We start from the raw sequence: 20,509 nt of genomic DNA on the forward strand, positions 1-20,509 counted from the left end.
CACCGGTGAAATTCATCCCAGTCCACCCAGCCTCCTCTTTATCTAGCAAACTGCCCTTCTGAGAAGTATTTATAGCTGAAGAGACTCATTGATGAGTCCACAACACGGTGCTGGTGGAGAACAAGCAAATCTTGCGTTTAGTGTGCTCGCAGGCGCTGGCCTGACTACAGAAGGGCTGCCCAGTCCAGCCACACTCTTACCTCTTCAGATGGAGCTGCCTCTCCATCCGTGTTACAGGGCTGGCTCGTCCTCAGGGGGCTGATCCTGTGCCAAGGGTATGAGGCTGTGGGAAGGGCTTGCGTTTGATCCCTCCTGAGCAAAGTGGTCAGGAAACACTTTCCTCATCCTGGTCCATAGAACTGGGATGATGCCAGGCAGGGGAGGAATTTGGGACCAGCAGCTTTGGAGGGCTCTGAGCAGCTCCGAGGAGAAGCTGGCTACCTGCCTACAGTCAAATTTCTATTTGCATATTAATGAAGATACTTTGCACAGAAACCAGAATATTTAATACAACATTTCAGATTTATGAAACGTGTGAGGCTGAGAATCAGGGAGGAGAAACAACAACTTGTGAGCTGGGTGACCTGTCGTATGCCAGGAGAAGCAAACAGCTGAGCTGAAGAGCCTGCAAACAGCCCTGTGCCTCAGACTGCTTGTGCATGGTTCAGGGGGAAAAAAAAAAAAAAAAAAGAATATCCAATGTTAAATATGAGCCTTTTGCAATAATCAGGATCGGGTTAAAGAATCTGTGGTCCAAGAAACAGCTTGATGTACCAGATTGTGTATTCATGCTGAATATTTCAACCAGCTCTAACTGCAATTATACATTTGACATTCTAAATATACTTTTTCTAGTGAGTGGCAATGAAAAAATGCTAACAGCTTGCTTGAGAGGGGGCTGTGCTTTGGTTTACAGTGGAGCTGCAGCTACAGACAACTGTTTACATCTAGCTACATTATTCAGGTGTGTTTCTGAGATAGGCATCTTTATAATAAATGGCACCCTGAGTTTTCTTAACTGAGGATACCGTCTTGAAAATAGAAGCTTGTGATTTTATTCAAATTACTTACTGCAGCAGCACAAAATTTGGCCCAAGCTGTTTATGGATTGGGGCGGATCCAGGACTACAGAGGTCAGGAAGAGTTCAAGTTCATACATAATGTATGGTGTGTTTTAATAAGGCTCCTTTCATACTTCAGTTTGTCTGCCTGCCTTTGCATGAAGCTGTAAAGCCACAGGCAGCACCGTTTAAAATTAAAAAAGCACAGCTAAAACCCTCACCCTCTGCACTTTTAAAGTCAGGTCTATTTTCCAGGTCACTCCATACATCCTCATCACAGCTGTGCGAGGCAGTTACCCTACACGCACTGGAACGCCTGCCCTCCGAGCTAATTATCCAGCTCTTTGTTTCAGCTCCTCTGTTTGCTCAGGGCATGTCAACCGTGGGAAATTCCTGCCTTTGCTGGAAAGTTGCTGATGGTGGGGCAAAAACATTTTTACATAGATTAGGCCTTTAAAAGTGGTTGCTAATACCCACTAATACGGATGGACACTTTCTGCTATACATTGCTCTCTTTCCCAGCTATTAAGGAATGCAGCATCATGAGAGCCAGTTCTGCAAGATGCTGAGCCGTTGGCTGTCATCCAGCAAAAACTTAAATATAGGGATAGTCCCATTGACTTCAACTGGTTGGAATGAGCCCTTAGGCCCAGATCCTTAAAGGCATCTGGGCAACTGGCTCCCAAGGTCTGGACTAAGGGTTTGTTTGCACGTGTGATATATTTGGTGCTTGTGACAGGGCTGTTTAATCAAACAGCTCTTCCCTTTGGCTGTACTTTTTTTGCAAGATACGGAGTCACAGTTTTCATCATCAGGATCGGGAACTACAGAGCTGGATGCGCTGATTTGAGTTTCTCGCTCACAGAAATGTGGCCTAAAATCCCATTTATGAATGTGTCCATCGATATACTGAGTCTGTGTTCCAGCAGAAGCTCAGGCTTTACAGCCCTTTCTCCATGTGCAAGGTAGCTATTGTCATCCTGATTTTTGAAGTGAGAGAATGAGTGCTGGAGTGCCTGTATAGCTCACCAAAGGTCACACAGTGGGTCAGGAGTTATGCCAGAAAGGGAAAAATCAGATTTTCTGAGCCATTAGATAGCAGAGCTCCTCCAGCAGGTGAGAAGAGGGGGATGAGTACCGGCCCCTTGTGCAGCCAGGCAGCGCCCACAGCTGTTGGATGGGATACGGTCGGTCCCATGGGTGCAGGCGCAGTGCAGGTGCCAGTCTCAAAAAGCTTGTGCAGCTGCACCTTTCTGCAGTAATTGAAACTGCATTTGAAGACAGGAATGCTTTTAAACTCATGGATCTGGGTCCCTGTCTGGTTCTATTCTGAAATAATGTCAAGGTGAGAATCTCCCTTCTCTCCCCACTTATTTTCACCAAAGGAAACCTGCGTTTTCAGGCTACAGTAGAGAAACACGCTGTGGTCAGGCTCAGACCCTGCAGACCAGGACTGCAGCACGTGTCACAGCTCATGCCATACAGCAGCTTTACCATGGCCTTCCTCTGCCATCCACTCGGAAGGGAAACGTTGCAGAAGAGTGTCCGGCTGCGCTGTCAGATTCAGTGCTGGATAAACAGAGGCTGCGGTAGATGAGCACGTATTTGTTTCACTTCCTTAAGATGCAACTGCATGCCAAATATATGTACTTAACATCAATACACCAGAAGTATGCCAAATGCCAACACTGAAATTCTTCTACACCAATTACACAATTTCTTTTACACCAGTGAATATTCCAGTCTTGCCTGGCAGAAGGTGCTTCCAGCATGCAGTGGTGGGTGCCTATATGAATATCAGAGGCAGATTATGGAGAAGGTCCTAAATGTATTTATGACATGAGGGTGGGAATCAGCTTTACCTTCAGGCACCTCAAGCCTCTACTGTATGGTTCTTTAATTGCAGCCTTGATATCAAGGGTCCCATTCTAGCTGCTGGAGGTCAGGGACTCCTTTGCCTAAACATAGGCTTCTAAACCCATTTGAGATGCCCTAGGCCATCCCCACCTCACCTCTAGCTGCTGCTCCAAAAGGGTGTGGGTGTCCATTAGCTCTACATCTGCCAGTCTTGTGAGGGTGTCCTAGATGGCCCTACTTGCCTGTGTGTGGGTGATCTTACAGCTTCAGGCAGGTTTGTTTTGTGTTTGCTCTCCTTACAGATCCTGTCATTGCACATCCCTCACGAACCTGCTGTTTTCACATCACACAGTTTCTTCCACACCTGCTTGGCCAGCAAACGCACTTTGGGGCCAGATTCAACGTAACTGGGCATTATACACAAAGATGTGGGGGAGATAGAACATGGAAACAATACTCCATCTTTGCAGTTTTAACAGCAAAGCTAGGAAGCAAAAATGTTAAGTCTTCACAAGGGGTGATCCGTAGGCAATTCATGGTGCACCCAGAGCCTTCCTGAAACACTTTTCTGTCCGGAGTGTCTTGCTGACGCTGGACTGCTGGCTCCTCGGGAGGTCATGGATGAAGAGCACAAAACCAGAGACAAGCTACTTGCCCCAGCAAGTGACTGCAGGGAGGCTCAGGGCACACTGTAGCCAGGAGGGGAGGAGGAACAGAGACACAATCCTGCTCTTGCCATTCTTGCTGGAGTCAGCTGGTGTGTTCCCCTGCCTCTGGAGCCAGCTGCCTCCCTGTGCCACCCCACAGGATGAGCTGCTCATCGATGCTTTCGAAGGCAGCATCTTTCTGCCTGCCTGCCCTCAGCAGGCAGCTGCAAGGCCTCGGTGAAGCCCAGGGTACCAGTGGCCTGGCCACCAGCTGCTCAGAGCAGAGCAGAGGGGGTACAAGGCTTTGTTTCCCACCATGGGCATGGAGCAGGGAGCCGTGCTGAAGGTCCCCTGGGCAAGCCCACAGCGACATTTTCAGCCCAGCCCCAGCGAAATGCAACATAGCCTTTGCCAGGATTTGCTCATGCCCGGGTGCTCCTGAGCCACAAAAAGAGCTGGAAAGGTTTGACCCAGTAAGTGAAGCCTGGTGGATAGGATTGCTGTCTACAAGATCACCAAGACAAAAACCTGGGAAGGAGAAAACCAGTTTAAGCTGGAGGTAATATTAGCCTACCAGCAAGTGGATGTAAACCAACAGTAAGTTTAGTCTGTTCACCAATGCAGGAGGAATCTTTCAGTAGGAGCAGGACACTGAAGTTGCTGAAAACCAGATGCTCATCAGGGTGTGGTGGGCAGCGTTTGATGTTTTGGCTGTAGAAAGGAACCAGGCTCGCTGACCCAGCAGCCCCTTGCAGCCTGTGCTTCTGGCGCTTTACTGTCAAGGAGGCAGCTCAAGACACACAACACACATCTTTGAAGTAAACTCCTCAGATTGCATTAGATAGAAGCTCCCCATCCAGCACAGGGATGTGTGACCAGAGTGAGACCTCACACTGCCAGTCCTAGTAGCCACAGACGTTGAACGCTAAACTTCCCGGAGCCCAAAGCTCAGTCAGCCCTCCTCTACCAGACCATATGATTTAATGACACTTTTCATTTCTGCTTTCTAATGCTGAAAGATCAGTGTAGCACAGACGTTGGCTTGCTTAATGGACTGTAAAGAAGACGTCTTTAGTTCCTAATGATGATTCAACAAATACTGACACCAAACGTTCCTTGCTTGGAAGAGCTGAGCCCTCCCAGCTGAGCGTCATGTTCGTTAAAAGCTACGGATGTTTTAAAGGCTTCCCTAAGCAAAAACCAGCTTCATTTAGGCTTACAATTAAAGGGAAAATAAAAAAGATTAAATGCTACTCAACAGTGTTTCCATACCTTTATTTAGTTACTGCTGCCCCACCACCCCTCCCCATGTTCACTTGTTCCTGACAGCCTGGTGGAGAAGAGGGTGTGGGACCAGGAAAGGGAGAGGCCAGCAGCAGGTTAATGGTGACTTTCTGAAATCTATGCTGATTTGAAAGAGGTGAGACTACAACCTGAGAGGGCTGTTAATTGTCAGTGTGACAGAGAGTTGCAGACACCTCAGGCAACACTAGACTGATGCTTCATGGCTTTCGTTTACTGAACCAGCCCCAAATGAACACGATCAGCAGGCAGTGAGGAGCAGAACAGCATAAAGAAGATTTCCTCTTGTAGCTTCTGCATGCTTAAATCATTCAGACTCTGAATCCTGTTTATTCACACTACAAGCTTTAATCCATCCCCTTTAATTTCCTTGCATGTGTCTGCAAAATCTCCTGTTCAGGATGCAAGATGCATGGCAAGTTGTGCTAATTGCAAATCCAGAATGCACAGAAGGTGCTTGATTTTGGATCTAGGCTTCCCCATTAGATAGTCCTGAAGTGAAAACCTGACCGTGCCCTTTGTGTAACCATCCCTGGAGGAATGAGGCACCAGCACAGATGAGGGAAGTACTAAAATTTTGAGGAAAGGATGTTATGAGCTTCACCCTGTGTGCCCATGCTTGAATAGCTGGGTACCCTCTGAAATCCCCTTTCCCAAACTCATGCTTCTTGAAAGGTGTTAACACTTGGTGCTGAAAACCAGCTTGTTTCTTCCTGTCACTGCAATGAAATTCTACACAACAGCTTGAGGACAGAGGGTTCACCTGTGCAAGGCTACACTTCCTTTCAAATTAAGCATCAGCAAGTGAAAACAGCCAGTTTTGGTTCTGGTCATACACATTGCAGTTCATTGGCGGCCACTTGTGTGTTAAACAATGAATTTCCTCTCTTGGTGGGGAAGTCTCGTCCCTGCACAGAGCTGGCCCTCATTATCCCCATATGCTGATCCTCTTATTCCAGGAGAAGCAGCACCTTAAATGACTTACAAAGGAGCAAGGCTCTCCTCCCTGCAGCCGGAGTGTATCTCCATATATTCATTAAGCAGGCCAGGAAAGTGTCTGGACACTCAGGCTGGCTGGCAGGGGACAACCTGCATCTGTACAGCCAGAGTGGGCTATTAGCCTCCAAAACAAGGCAACTGCTTCTTGAGAACAATGAGAAGAAGGATGAAGTGCTGAAATTGCCTGTGCATGGCGTGGCCATGCATTAGCACAGGGCTTGGGATGCATGCCGGGATGACTCTGTAGGAACAGCTTCATCCCTGCCCCCATAGCCCTTGACGCTGATGGAGAGTGCAGGCTGTTTGTCTTGGTCCACCCCAGCAGGGTCCCAGCTGCTTTTCTGACTTACTGTCTTTCCAGCCTGGACACCTTCCCACGTGCCTATCACCCAACCAAGACACGGGCAGCAAACCATATGAACCTGTGGTGCTTCCACTGCAGCCCCATTTCATGGGCTTAGCAGTGCTTGGGGAAGGACTATTGATCAGGTGAGGGGAAGGGTGGAGGCCGTGGTGAAGATAGTCCCCACATCAGACCTGACCAGATGCCAGCAGTGATGTGACACAGCCCCCCAGCAAGGTGTAGCTGCAGATTTACATTCCTCCTGTGCCATTTTTCCAGTGCAATCCTCTTCATAAAATATTCCCATGGAGTGGACTTCTACCATGGCTTCTTCAATGTTTTGAAACCACAAGCACTGCTTTGGCACAACTGTCTTGGTGTGAGCCCCTGGATGGCCTGAGGACTTGTGAGAATTTGGTAAGTTTGACTTGTTCTTATGCTTTTTCTAATGTTCCATGAATGTCCGCAGACTTTTAGTGACCTTCAAGAAGGTTGTGACTGACACTGCATGGGCAAGACTCAGCTGTGGCAGATAAAGCTCTGAATGGGAATGGGGAGAGCAGGGGAAGGCTAAAGCCAACCCCTCATGTAACATGCATCTCTCTGCAGCAATCCCTTAGGGCAGGATTCTCAAAAAACCCTTGTGTGACCCAAGGACATGTGCCCACTGCAACAGTGGAAGCTCTGCCCTATAACTTTCAAGTGCATTTGCAAATCCCACTTTTCATCTCCTTGAGTGTCTGCCTTGTAGATTATAACCTATGGGGTAACTGTATGCACTGTATGCCTAGGTGAGACCCCTAGAACCAGTGGACATTGCTGTGTTATAAAAAGTGTTAAAAAAAATAATCCAGCCTTGTCTCTGCTACGTTGTTTTGTTTTGAATTTTCCTCTGATTCATCTGAAAAGAGCATGTTTCAGAGATATTTCTACCCTTCGATAATTTGCCCAGTGATCTGCCCACTACCATCTTCCCACCACCCCTGACCAGGTGGATGGGAGTCTCTCAAGAAACACCTGGTTGCTCCTGAAAGCAGTGAAGTCATGCAGTAGGAGGTAATCTCCTTTCTGAGTCAGCTTTCGTCGCGTGTCCCAGCCTGGTGCCAGTGAGCATTACACATTCACTGAAGCTGCAGTTTAAGTGGTTGGTTTTTTTTCTCTCCACACATTGGATGAGATTTTTCAAGGTCACTTTGTGACAGCTGAGCACCCACATTGCTTCAAAGTTTGGTGGGAACTGGGAACCAGACTACCATGGACACGTTCAAATACCCAACCCATAACCAACATGTAGGATAGGTGTAAAGCATAAGGAAGTTTTGACACTGCTGTTACCTGCTGAGAAAAGACAAACAGCACCTTCCTTCTCCAGACACATCCTTTCCCCCTGTTATTCTAAAACCCACATTCAGGCCTGAATCTTGACTTGGCTGAGTCGCTCCAAACCATCATGTCACATCCAGACACTGCTTTCCTCCAAGCCGAGTTGGAAGCTTTTGCAGCTCCCTAGCAGTTGCCTTGTTTTGGAGGCTGACATCCTGCTCTGGCTGTACAGATGTAGGATGTCCCCTGCCAGCCAGCCTGAGTGTCCAGACACTTTCCTGGCCTGCTTAATGAATATACTGGTATATGGAGATACACTCCGGCTGCAGGGAGGAGAGCCTTGCTCCTCTGTAAGTCACTTAAGGTGCTCCTTCTCCTGGAATAAGAGCATCAGCATATGGGGATAATGAGGGCCAGCTCTGTGCAGGGACAAGCCTTCCCCACCAAGAGAGAAAATTAATTCTTTAACACACAAGTGACCCCAATGAACTGCATATGCTACGGCACATCCACACTCCTGCCTTGCCTTCAGCCAGTGCAGCCAAAACCCGGACACGCTCCCTCCAGCTCATGCTTTCACAACTGCTGTCCCTTCCTTGCTGGCTTGCCTGATGACCCCTTTGGTCTTTGTCAGATGTCTTTCAAAATTCAGCTGTTGGTGCCATTTTCCAGCACCCAGTTCTTCTGAGCAAAATAACTCCCACACCTCATTTGTGAAAACATCTTTGAAGCAAACAGAGAAACATGTTCAATCATTTATTTTTTTACCTTCCCACATTGCTGAGGATTTGGGTGCTGAAACTTGAACAGCAGCACTGTAACATTATACCTGGAAAAATCACATTGGCAACTGAGGATTTTGAGAGATGATGCCCTAAGCAAAGTCGGTCTAGTTCTGCAGAGCCCTGAAAGACAAGCTGCTCGGTACAGGAGCAGAGGGAGCAGCAGGAGAACGTAACTATCCTCTTCTGAAAGAGGCAAAGAAAAATATGGGAACTCTCGGGATAGATACAGAAACAGTGTGAACATCCATCCTTCAGCCACCTGGTGCCATCTGAGGCTGCTCTTGTTTCTTTCTTTGCTAAGGCACTTGGAGAAAATGTTGCATAGAATGGCTTGTGGAAGAGGCTGTCACTTCTCATTTGAGAAATAGCATCACAACAGACAAAGCTCAGGCAAAACCTGCAGGGAGGAATGGCCTGACAGAGGAGTCCATCAGGCAGTTCCCATGGCTCCCAGGAACGGAGAGGAAGCCTCTGCTGCTCCCAACAATTAAAACCAGCCTGGGTGAATGTAGAAAAATCTCATGGAGGCAGGTGGAGGCCTGGTGTTAGGACCCAGTGCTGCCCCGTGCCCCAGGTGAGACCCAGATACCAAAGCACCATCACTTGTGTCCCCTCATCCATTTGATCAGTCCCAAAACTTCCTGGGACGTGGCTTCCAGAGGAGACTGGAGCATCCCCCAGCTTGCCCTCATCTGTTAGCAGGCAGCCTGGGCGCACCAGGATGTGGCTGGAAATCTGCAGCCTCCAACTTGTGCTTCCCACCTCCAGGGTCAATGTCTCAATCCCCAGTGCAACAGGAGACAGATGGGGTGCAACTCCAGCCCAATCAACATAGAAAGGGGGTCCAATCCCAGGCCAGTGACATAGATGGGGGCCAGCCCCTCCACTCTGACCCTTCTGGATGGAATGGCCCAGGAGAAGAGCTGCAAGGACTGACAGGGAAGGGTGTGTCTGCCTGGAGAACATCTAGAAGTTCAGGTTTTGAAGAGGACTCAGGCAAGGGAATGTCTAATTTGATGGTTTTCATGAGGTGACAAATTCCTTGATGTCCAACTGAGACATATCCTACATTCGAACAAAAGCCCTGTGCAGGTGCATGAGTTTATTTATATTTTCTCTTTTGATCTGGCCTTTCATCCTAGGACATTTAAGGATACAGACTACACACCAAATTGGACATTATCTTCTGGGGAAGAATTAGAAATCCAAAACAGGACAGAGTCCACCTATGCTCTATTTTTCCAAACACAAAGATTAGCTGTAAGCTTTGGGCAGGATCTGCAGTTTCTATCAGTTGGCACTATTCTATCTACTTCACGTTCTGTCACCAGAGGATGACAGTCTTCACCTCACAAGGACATGAACTCTGTATGTAAGAGCATGGGGAGATCCTCCTGTTCCTTGTAGGGCCCAGCCAAACCTACTGCGAAGTGGTGACTCTCTCTCTGACTTGTAGAAATATGAGGATGAGGAAAACCAAACCATACACTATAAAGGCACAACACTGTCAGCCCTAAGAGGCAATCTGGGTACCATTTTCCTGCATTTCTGAGGCTTTCAGTGCTTAGTACCCAAAGACTTACTCTTATGTGGGGGTGGGAGCTGAACCAGCTTCTCCTTCCCCTTCCAGATGCTGGGATAGTTCTCCTGGCTTTTAGTAAACCTGCGCCCCTGATAAGAAGGGGATAATTGTGATGAAGGTATAGCAAGGCAATGGGCAGACACATCTTCACAGCCTGATAAGAGCACTCTGAAGTTCAAGAAACGCTTTTGATTTTAAGTGTTTTGCTTTGCATTCTGCTTTTGGCTCAGCTATTGTGTTAAAGTAATTACTGTATTACCTCACCCTTGGCTCCCAGCCTTGTGTTATCATGCTGAGCAAATCTTTGGGAACATCTTTAGCAGACTAACTGTTTATAGCTTTGCTAGAGTCACCGGCTGAAGCAGTCTGTGAAAGCTCATTTCTCTGCTCTGAGACCATCTCTTACTTCTACACTTGTTGCTGTAGAGCCAGAAAGCTCTTACAGAGACTTCTTTGGAGGAGAGAGAAGAGGTGCACGCTGGCTAGAAACTGAAAAGAGAGAAACACAAGAAGAATGGATGCAAAAGACATAGCGCCCCATTGCCTGTAGGAACATAGGAGCCACACAGTTACAGTCTGGCCAGAAGGAAGGTAGCATGTACATATATAAAAGTCATTAAATCATTTTAATGATATTTACTGCTTTTTAGGACACACTGTACTGGTTTGCAAAACTTGGATTTCCTGTTTCGGATCTCTCACTATCTCTTTTTTCAAAAACAGCTCTGCAGCCTGTCTCCTTGCGCTCATTCATGGAAAGCTGCCAGGCTGCCCGTTTGCTTTGCCCACTGCTGCCCATAGGGACTGCAGTGCCGGATCCTTGCTCCGTACTATGTTGGAAGTGCACATCCAGTAGACGGTAGCATCCCATGAGCCTGACAGAGAGGATTTTGCAATGGAGAAATAACTCCTGGCTCTTGATCACTTCTATTCTACCATAGTTTCTTCCTGCTTACCAGCCGTATAACATAACAGTCATCTTTCACTTAAACAGCAATGAGATCATTCTGTCAAAAGCAGACAGGAATCTGTAATCAGTACAAAACACAGCACTTGCTCATAAATCAGTGTTGCATACTGACCACACATGAAAGCATGCTCCAGGCTCTTGACTGGCTGCCCATCTCACGAAAGGGTGGTATTTCAAGGTGTGGCTGTTAATCAATAAATCTTGAAATGGCTGGAGAGATGGCATCTCCCCATGGCGTCCTGCTGCAGCTTCGACAAACAAGGGTACGTAAGCAAGTGCTACCTTACTACAGACACGTGTGAGTCCCTGGCAGACGTTTCCCAGGTAGGAGCCAGGGCAAGTTAAGCTTGATGCTGACTCTGTCCCTTCTCTCAGTCAGTCCGCATCTGGGATGTATAGGGCACTTTACAAAACACGTTTCTTTTTCAAGCTTTTGCGTGTGCTGCAGATTCCCTAACCATTGTGATGACTATGTCTTTTTCTGCAGGTTTGGATTACAATTAATTGAAAAATAAAGAAAATGGTGGTGGTTTTTTTATTGTATGTCAGATAGCCGGGAAACCCAGTCGAGTCATTCCAAATATACTGGCATATCCAGAATAAGTCCATGGCAATCAATACTTGAGTGGAAGTTGGGCATTTCCTTATCAGTCCTGCCTTTACAACTTTATTATTAGTGATATCCTCCTACATTGCAGGATTTGTCTGACAGTGCTCTCACTGGTTTTGTAACAGGTATTACATGGGACTTCAAAAAAGAAGTTGGATCCTAATCACAGATGCACAGATGAACTTTCCTCTGGGCTTTGCTTTGACATTAAAGCGCAGGTCACAGCATCATTTCTGCAGCTAAATCAACCTATAGGCATTTCTTCATTGATCAGAGAAAAAAATGTAAGTTGGAAGGGACCCCTGGAGATCTTGTGGCACACGTCCTGCCTGAAGCAGGGCTAGCTTCAGGGTCTGGACTGTACCGTGCTCACACGGCAACCACCGAGATGCTTTAGGTGGACTCCAAGGAAGAGACCACTAGTGATTAAGAGGAACCCAGGGGCAGACAAACTGTTGCTCTGATTTCTCTGGCCAGTGAGGAGACAGGAAGCTGATGGCGGGGAGCTGGGACTGGGGGTAGGTTTCTGTTCGTACTGCACGTATACATCATTCAAGGTAAATGTTTGTGGCAGCACTAAAGCTTTAAGCATTCAAATGATGTTCAGAGCTGATATAGGCACCCCAGTATATGAACGTATATTCATGTCTCTTCAGATGTTGAAGCTGAGAAGTGGGGTATCTCTGAAATCTCACCTTTCTCTTGGGTTCGGGTTTGTTGGTGAGGCTGAGCCTCTTCACTTCCTACAGCCCCTGTGAGGACATGGCGTCAGACATCTTTCACAGCATAGGATGAGAAACATGTCCAGAAAGCAGGAGACATGAACTCTAGGCTGCCTGGGGGCTTTGAACCCACAGCTCCCACATCATATGGCATGCTCTGACTGCTGTGGAGAGGCAACCCAGGGTGCTTGGATCAGACCAGGATTAAATACAAGGGAACCCGAGACTGTGGAGCATCCACAGGCTGGAGACAGGTGGGATTTCTCAGGACAGGAGAGTCCAGGAACCGTTTCTTCATTGGTATTAAAGAGCCTGTGGCATGAGCACTGCCTGGGAGCTGGACGGAGGAGATGCAGGGTGCTTACCGTGCTGGTGCTGCTCCACCTGCCATAACGCTGCCTACAGAGAGCTCTGCTGCTGGGGACAAGCAAGCAGCTCCTCCTGGCACTGCACTGACTTCCTGGCACCCGCTTCACCTTGTCCAGAGATGGCTGGGGGTCTCTGTCCCATGCTGCCTTCTGCTGCATACACAAGGTCCTGCAGATTGGCTCTGCATGGTGCCTCTGGAACATGGTAGACTATATGTAGATAGTGGGGGTATTTTCAGGACCTTACAGTAAATAAAGCCAAGTGAAACTTATCCTACCCATCAAAACCAAGTAGGTAAGCAGGAAAGGTTTGTGAGCCCTAATAGGACAACTGTTGAGCAAGTGATGAAACATGCTGACAGATATAGAGAATTTATCCGAAACATCTGTGACGAAAGCATCCCATCCTAGGGCAAGCTGGGTCACCCTTTATGTTGTGTTCACTTTTAATGAGCTGTTACAGGTGTTTTTTTCACAAAGACTAACAGATCAATAGGTTACCTACAGTAATGGCTTGCACCTAGCTATACTATCTGTAAGATGTGTTACACATTGAACATATCCACACATGTTTGTAGCAGACATTAATCACCAGATAAGGCTCTATAAACTACCTGTGCACAGAGCCTTGATGTAAAGCATGATGACAAACTGTTCAAGTGCAGCCTGACTTGGAGTGCCATGATCAATTTAAGTCATGTTCACACGTCTCATGTGTTTCATCCATATCAGGGATCAAGTCTGCAGGGCTTCAGTCCTCACGAGGCAAAAGGAGTGTCTAATTTTTTTTAGGTTTTAAAGATTATATAAAGAGTCACCTTGGCTTCTTTGCAGAGACTGTATCCCATTATTCCTCAGTCTGTTTTTTATTACCTTTCCTGTACTGTAGGGAGGATCTCACACAAAGAAAAAAGATTTTTATAAAATGACTATGCAGTGAAATACAGGTGCATTTATTTATAATGTTGTTGTAGCCTCGATAGTTTAAGGACCTAGACAAGACACATTTTATAGGTAGAAGCAATATTTTTTATTGGGTCAACTTCCTGGTGTTTACAACTTTTTCTGTAGTTGGAAAAGTGGATTAGTTTGCAGGCACAGGAGCCTTTCTCCAGGTCCTTGTTTGCCTTGCTCCTCTGGAGCAGGGCACGTGCCAGGGTGTGCTGCCAGGTGCCCAGCTGCATGCTGCAGTCATGCCGGAGCGTGGTGTAGCACAGCATTGCCTTTCATCCATACCTGCTCAGCCATCTAGCAAGGAACTGTCCTGGCATTTTAAAAAATGATGTGGCAGAGTATGTCCACCAAACTGCACCTCGACAGGTAAGGGCAGGCAAGCTGGGGGCCAAGGCTGATGGTGAGGGATGGGACAGTGCCCTCCCCAGCATGGTGCCATCCCACAGTGCCCAGCCAGAAGAGTAGAGCAGGGGCAGGGATCATGACTGGAGTCCCAGTATAGCCCAGCAATGTGTGTCCCCAGCTCACACTGCTGGTGGACATACAACCATTGGCCCATCCTGGACTGCCCTGCACCAGCTCTGTGGGCTCAGCACATGCTGGCAAGATCCAGCACTGCCCAGAGCCCAAAAGAAGGGCCCCTGTTAATGTTATTCTACAACATGGCAGCAGTAAGTGGCTCATCTATATGTGTGAGTTACAACCCACCACCAGCAGTGAGAAAAGACGTGGTCTGCAGTGGACCTTGCAAATGCTGTTCTACTTCTGGGCTTGCCATCTTTCGCAGAGGAAAGAAGTGACCGTTTACCACCCTGGAGAGAATGAGCAAGACAAGTATAAGGGTCAAGTGTTGCTTGAAGCACCACCACTCTGCACATCGTGCAGGTAGTGTGGCCTCAGCCCAGAGCAGGTGTCATTGCAGCGGGGAGCTGAGCATCCTCCCTGACACCCCATGCAGCAGCCCCAGTGAGCATCTCCCAGCCAAGGCGGAGGGGCTGTGCTGGGCATCTCTTGACCCCTCAAGGCCACAGTTTCCACATAGCCCATGTCACTGCTCTCATTGTGTGGAGATCAAAGTCAAAAAGGCCCCAGAAGCCATTCTCAGGGAGGACTCGGGAGACAATTGTGGCTTGTGTTATACAAGCCAGGAGCTGACTTGGTTTGAATAAGTTTGTCAGTGGGTAACTTCCCACCATCGACTGCTGTCGGCTCGTGTATTGCTGAGTCTGATCAGGCAGAGGTGCCTTGACAGGTCTGTGCAATGTTATTTTTCAACTCATTACTCAACGCTGCAGCTGAATCCATCAAACCAAAGGTGATTTTTTTACTGCCTTTTGGATAAGCAAGTCAGTGTTTATTCAAAAGGCAGGCTTTTCAGTACGGCTGCTATCAGCCTTTTCACTGAGTCAGACTCAAAAATGAAATGTTTCTTCTCAGCAAATTGAAAAGAGCAGAGTCAGTATTTCCCCTGAGGACCCAGAGCTCAGCTCCAGGAGGTCGCTTCATTATGATATTGCAAGCAACTTCCAAGGCACGCATGTTCATGTGTGTGTGCATGCATGCCTGTATGCACCCCCCGCACCACCACCACCACCACCACTAAATTTTGCTTCTATCCTTGCAATACACTTGATAAGCAACGTGTTTAAAGAACAAATCTTTTATGCTTTCTGAAAATTGTAACCTACATACACAAAGCAACCAGCAAGTCAAAATACCTACCTGTTCTCACCTCTTCATTATACTAAGTGTTAAGGGCTTTCTTTGCCAGTCTGTCAGAAGTAGTGCTAATAATAATCTGCTGCCTTGAGCACAGGCTTTTGTTATACTAGCTTGTAGGAAAATGCCTTGAACATCTGATGATCTAAAGAGACAAAATAGGAATGAAAGGTCCCCTATTTTCCAGATTATCAGCTGTGGTTCGGATACAGAGAAAGTGAAATCCTGTCTGTGCTGAAGTCAATGACGAAGCCTTGGTAGAGTTGCAGGCTTTATTCCAGTTACTTTAAAAAAAAAAGCATTAAAAAAAAAAATCTTTAGGACCTTTAAACTTACCTCCTGCAAAAAGCTTGAAGAAAATCGGTACAGAGGCAGACACTGAACATGTTTCTCAGGTCCCACAGTTGTATTTTAAACCCCTAAGTACCCTTTAGTTGTTAACTCTGAATGCTAAAAAATATAACAGGCAAAAAAAAAGACTGGCTGTGATATTGGGCTGAGCAGTGAAATGAAAAAAGCTCAGCTGCTGGTTCTTTGATAAACTGTTCTAAGCTAGTGACAAATGCCTGGTCTTTATGAAGGAGAGTAGTACCTCATGCTGTGCTGTGATGAAATGTTTGCAAGCCCTGTGCTGTTCCACTGCTTTCAGTACCTTTTTCTATGACTCCATCGCTTTCAGAGTGCTGAGGCTGCTGCCATCTCTTCCCTGTTTCCAGATGGCTGCAGGATAGATGTTTGCATAGGAGTCAGTCATTTCAGCTTCCTTGAGAGCTGGTGCAGAATGATAGGCACCTCTGAGGCACAGTACGCCTAAGGCTGACAGCTAAAGTGAGGTGGTTGCAAGACAGCAAGCAGGAAATAAAACATAGGGCTGGCAGTTTGAAATGAAATAGAATTAAAAGAGGGACAGCATGAGGATGAAGGGGAAGGACCTGACTAAGCCACGACAAGATGCACGAGGCACCAACCAGACTTCTTTCAGCTCCTGCTCTCCGCTCATGAAGAGACCTATATAGACTGTCTCGCACTTAATGAATGCTCCTTCATATAAGCCAGCTGCAGATTTCTTGCCTGCATTAGGGTTATTTGTTGAGGGCTGTTTTAAAGGAAGGCCCCATCACAGTCTGAAGGCACTGCCATTTGATGGCTGTCTAATTGTTTTCAGGAGATATAATGAGACAAAACATATCGGCAGTAAAAAAATAGCGAAGCAGAGGTGAAGGTGCTTGCCAGCTGGACTAGGGAGAAGCAGCTGTTGGTTGCAAAATAGCTGCTTTGGGTCTGGAAATGCTTCATCTTGCCAAACTTAGAAACAAATTGAAAGGCATGCAGGGAAAATAGTCTCTCTCACACTTTGAATAACAAAGTAGAAAGTACTTTCAGGTTATGACCTTCTTTTAAGTGTACTTTCTGAAACTTTACAAGCCAGGTATGCTACTTAGAAATGAAAAGGTAAAACAAAAGCTTTCTCCAAAGTGATTCGTGGTTGCTGATATTTTGGTTGCATTAAATTCAATACTGAACCTAAGCGGTGGGTTGATCCAGATAGTTCCATCACAGTCCATCAAGAAGGTTATTCCTTACCTCAGACAGACCTATTCCTAATCAATTTCTTGGGTTTCCCAAACACGAGACTGGACTCCCTGTTTTAAGATCTGTTACAGACTGATACCCTGCCTTCTGCAAGTTTCTAGTTTAATAAAGCTCCAGATGACTCCAGCAGTTACAGCAACATTCTCAATTTTAACTTCAAGATAAACCCACAAGTCCCACTAAAAACCCAAACTGCAATTTAATCCCCCCAAAGTCTTAAAAATCCAGTTCAAGTCCTACTGTAGAACACGTCAAAGCCCCAAATAATATCCTGTTCCCAAAATTAAAACAAACAAATAAAAAATGATCAAGCAAGACGATTTCATTCTTTTGTACGATGCTCACTGCTGGAGAAAATTTTTATCAGCAAATCTGTAGTATCCTAAATTCATTTTCACCACTCAAGTCCATAGTTTTTTATTGCATATGACATGCTGACTCAAGGCATCTCGCTGTTCAACATAAAGCTTGCTCTGTCTTATTAGCTACCCAGCCCATAGAGAAAGCATTCAGCATGATGGACACCATGTGGCACAGAAATGTCTCGAATGAACAGAAACATCAGGAGGTGCATTCTTCTGCTCAGAATGAGTCTTAACAACAGCCGTTCACAGTGTCATGATGAACTTCTTCCAGTTTTGGGCAATTATAACACCCCTTTCCCCCAGGCACGTACACGGTTGACATGTTATCTATTGCTGTCTACTCAGAAGTTGAGAGTAGTGATTTTAACACAGTTTGTCTTTAAAGTCTGTATTTGGTGGAAGTATGTATTGAATTAAAACCAATGTGGCCTAGCTATTGATTTGGAAGGAGGAGAGGGGAGAAAAAAAAAAAACAGCTCTCAGTTTAAATACATCTTATTATCAGCAGATCAACCATGGTCAACCAAATAAAAATTTGACAGGAGTCAGAATGTCTTCAGATCAAGGTTATAAAAGAAAAAAATATCAGAAATATGGATAATTTCTTTTGATCTTGGACAGAAAAATAGTTTAAAATTTCTGTGCTATGAAATCTATGTTAGAGCTTTTGAATGCTGTGTATTCCAGTAGGAAAGAGTTCTTTGCAATAAAATCTTAGTGAAAGACAACTCAGCCTCCACCACCATCAGCTCTTGGGCTCTCTGTTAACGTGCTCGGATAAAGCACTTTTGCTTTGGGTGCTGCTGCCTGTTAGCTTGTCATACACAAGCCAAAGTACACTTACCAAGTCTGTCAGTGTAGACTTCAGTGAGAAGCTCCGTTTTGTGACTCTCTACGAAGTTATTAATTCTTCTGTTCTTGCGTCAGTTCAGTAATATACATGTGGATTAGAGATACGTGCACTGAATGTGAAAGCAACATTATTTTCACATGAAGTACAGTAGTGGGGATATTCAAACAAGAACAGGCTGCTCTAAACAGAAAACATACTGAAAGAATGAGCTCTAAAACCAATATGAGACAGAAAAGCGTATCTTAATATAAAGAGACATTGTTTATAATTTGTATGGCTAAAAAGAGAATGCAGAGCCACATCTGTGTCCTCTTTGCTAATTTTGTTTTACAAATGCACTCCAGCAGCACACACCACAAACGGTCTTACGGAATAAGAACTGGTGCTGATTAAACAAAGAATAAACAAACACCCTTGTATAATTGCTAAGTGTAAGGAAGGTAAATGGGTAAGTTCTTCCCTATAATTATCCTCAAAGCTTTTGTCATTTCAACAATGCTGTTTATTTTTCATGTACAATATTGTGTTATTTCCACAGAAAAAAAATATCTTATTACTTCAAATATATTTTACGAGGGACAGTAAAAGTTGAGCTGGATCTTACTAACACTGCTGCAGAGCAGCAGAACTGCCATTTGAATGTGTGGACCTGCATGGCAGGGTTCAGGAGCTGTCCCTAGCCTGGGCAAGGGTCAGGATGATGGCATGGGGCCACCCTGTTTGGGAAGATTAGGTAGCCTGATGGGAGGGACCCAAGCTGCTCGGTGCTTGTTGGCATCAGGCTGTGATTAGTATACTAATAAAGACATATTCCTGAGGAGGCCTAGTGGAGTAGATGGGAAGCTTATCCTGTCGAGCTTCCTGCCCTTGAGGATTCGCAGTAGCAAACAGCGAGGGATGAATGTAAGAAGACACGGAAGGAGAAAAGGTGGCCACTGCCTTCCCAATCCCAACACTCAAACCAGGTATGGCCATGGCAAAAGGGCTCTGGATTATCTTACTTTCCTAGATGGGAGAGCATCACAGAACAAGCAAGGTGAAAACTTCAGGTGAGGATGAACATCTGGGAACTAGACAATCTCTCATGTCCCATTTTTGGTGCTGAGCAGCCCCCGCAGAGCCACTCACATGGGCAGCCAGTGGCAGAGGGGAAACTTCTGTTCCCTGTTGGGGTTACTCTGGCTGATCCCCCTCCTTCATGGTGATGTCTTGGCACATCAGCAAGGGATAGACATGTTGGGAACATTCAGATGAAATGGAGTGACAGCAGAGTCAAGCTGCCCAGCTCCGGTATCCCATCACCTAATCCTAACCAAACACACCTACCCCACAATTAAAGAAAAGATGATTCCCATGTCTGAAACTAGACTTCAGTTCAGTGCTCTGATGTTGCGTGGTTAATAACAATAGAGCTAAACATGGAGCCCCACACTATCCCCAGTCGTATCCTTTTCTCCCTGTGTTAACTCCAGTCTTCATTACAGTCAGTCTTGATGATCTTCCAAACCTGGAACAATTACTTGCCACCCTTGTGATCTTGTAAGAGTAGGTAGCAAACATACTTTTTTGCCCCTTTGTCCCAAACCCTCACCCTAACCCTAATTCAGAGGACAAGATCTCCACCACAATGGCCAGACACAGTTTTTGCTCACCAGCGCAAGCTCCATCTTAACCTTTTGAGCCTCAGGGAACACCACTACAAAGGTGGATGTCCACCCTTCCTCTCCCAAGCCCTATCCCTCCTCCCTGCCTCAGCAGGACCCTGCAGCCATCGTGGACTCCAATAATCCGCTCTGCTGGTGCCATACCTTTACCCGCCCCTGCTGACATGCTCCAGAAACAAACATCTCCAGCCACCCTAGTCCAGCAACTCACCTAACCTTCGGGCTGCAGCCACCAGCCAGAGACTCAGCCCAGCACCAAGCCTGAGCCAGCGGCTCTGCTCAGCGACCCCAGCTCTGTGCTGAGCCGGGCGAGGGGTGGGCAGCACAGTCTGCACAGAGAAATCTCCTACGCTCTGCATTGCAGGGAAGCTGAGTTCTGTGTCTGCGCGTGTGTGCAAGCTCCGTGAGCACTGAAGGAGGATTTGAACACCATGATCCCCTTTATTGACTTCTCTTTATACTTAAGACACGTTAGTAATGTGCTTAACTAGAAGCCAAAGAACTTCGCCCTCCCTCCTCCCCAGTATCAACAAACAGCTCATGGCATTGAAGTTAAACAAAAGCTTTACATTTGCTTTCTCCATTATTGCAGTAAATCATGCTGTCATGTTGCCATAGAAACAGCACCTATCACAAACATGACTACATCATGGCATCAGACCAGCTCCAACAGCCAGGTCTTCTGTTTTCATTCTGGGGCCAGTCCTCCTTTCCCTCACCTAACCCCATGTTTCCAACACGCTGCAACTTTTTTGATGAAAAAATAGCAATTAAAGCTTTATTCTTGTGAGT

The sequence above is a fragment of the Falco rusticolus genome, chromosome 2 (genome assembly GCF_015220075.1).
Source record: "Falco rusticolus isolate bFalRus1 chromosome 2, bFalRus1.pri, whole genome shotgun sequence".
NCBI classification, from domain to species: domain Eukaryota; kingdom Metazoa; phylum Chordata; class Aves; order Falconiformes; family Falconidae; genus Falco; species Falco rusticolus.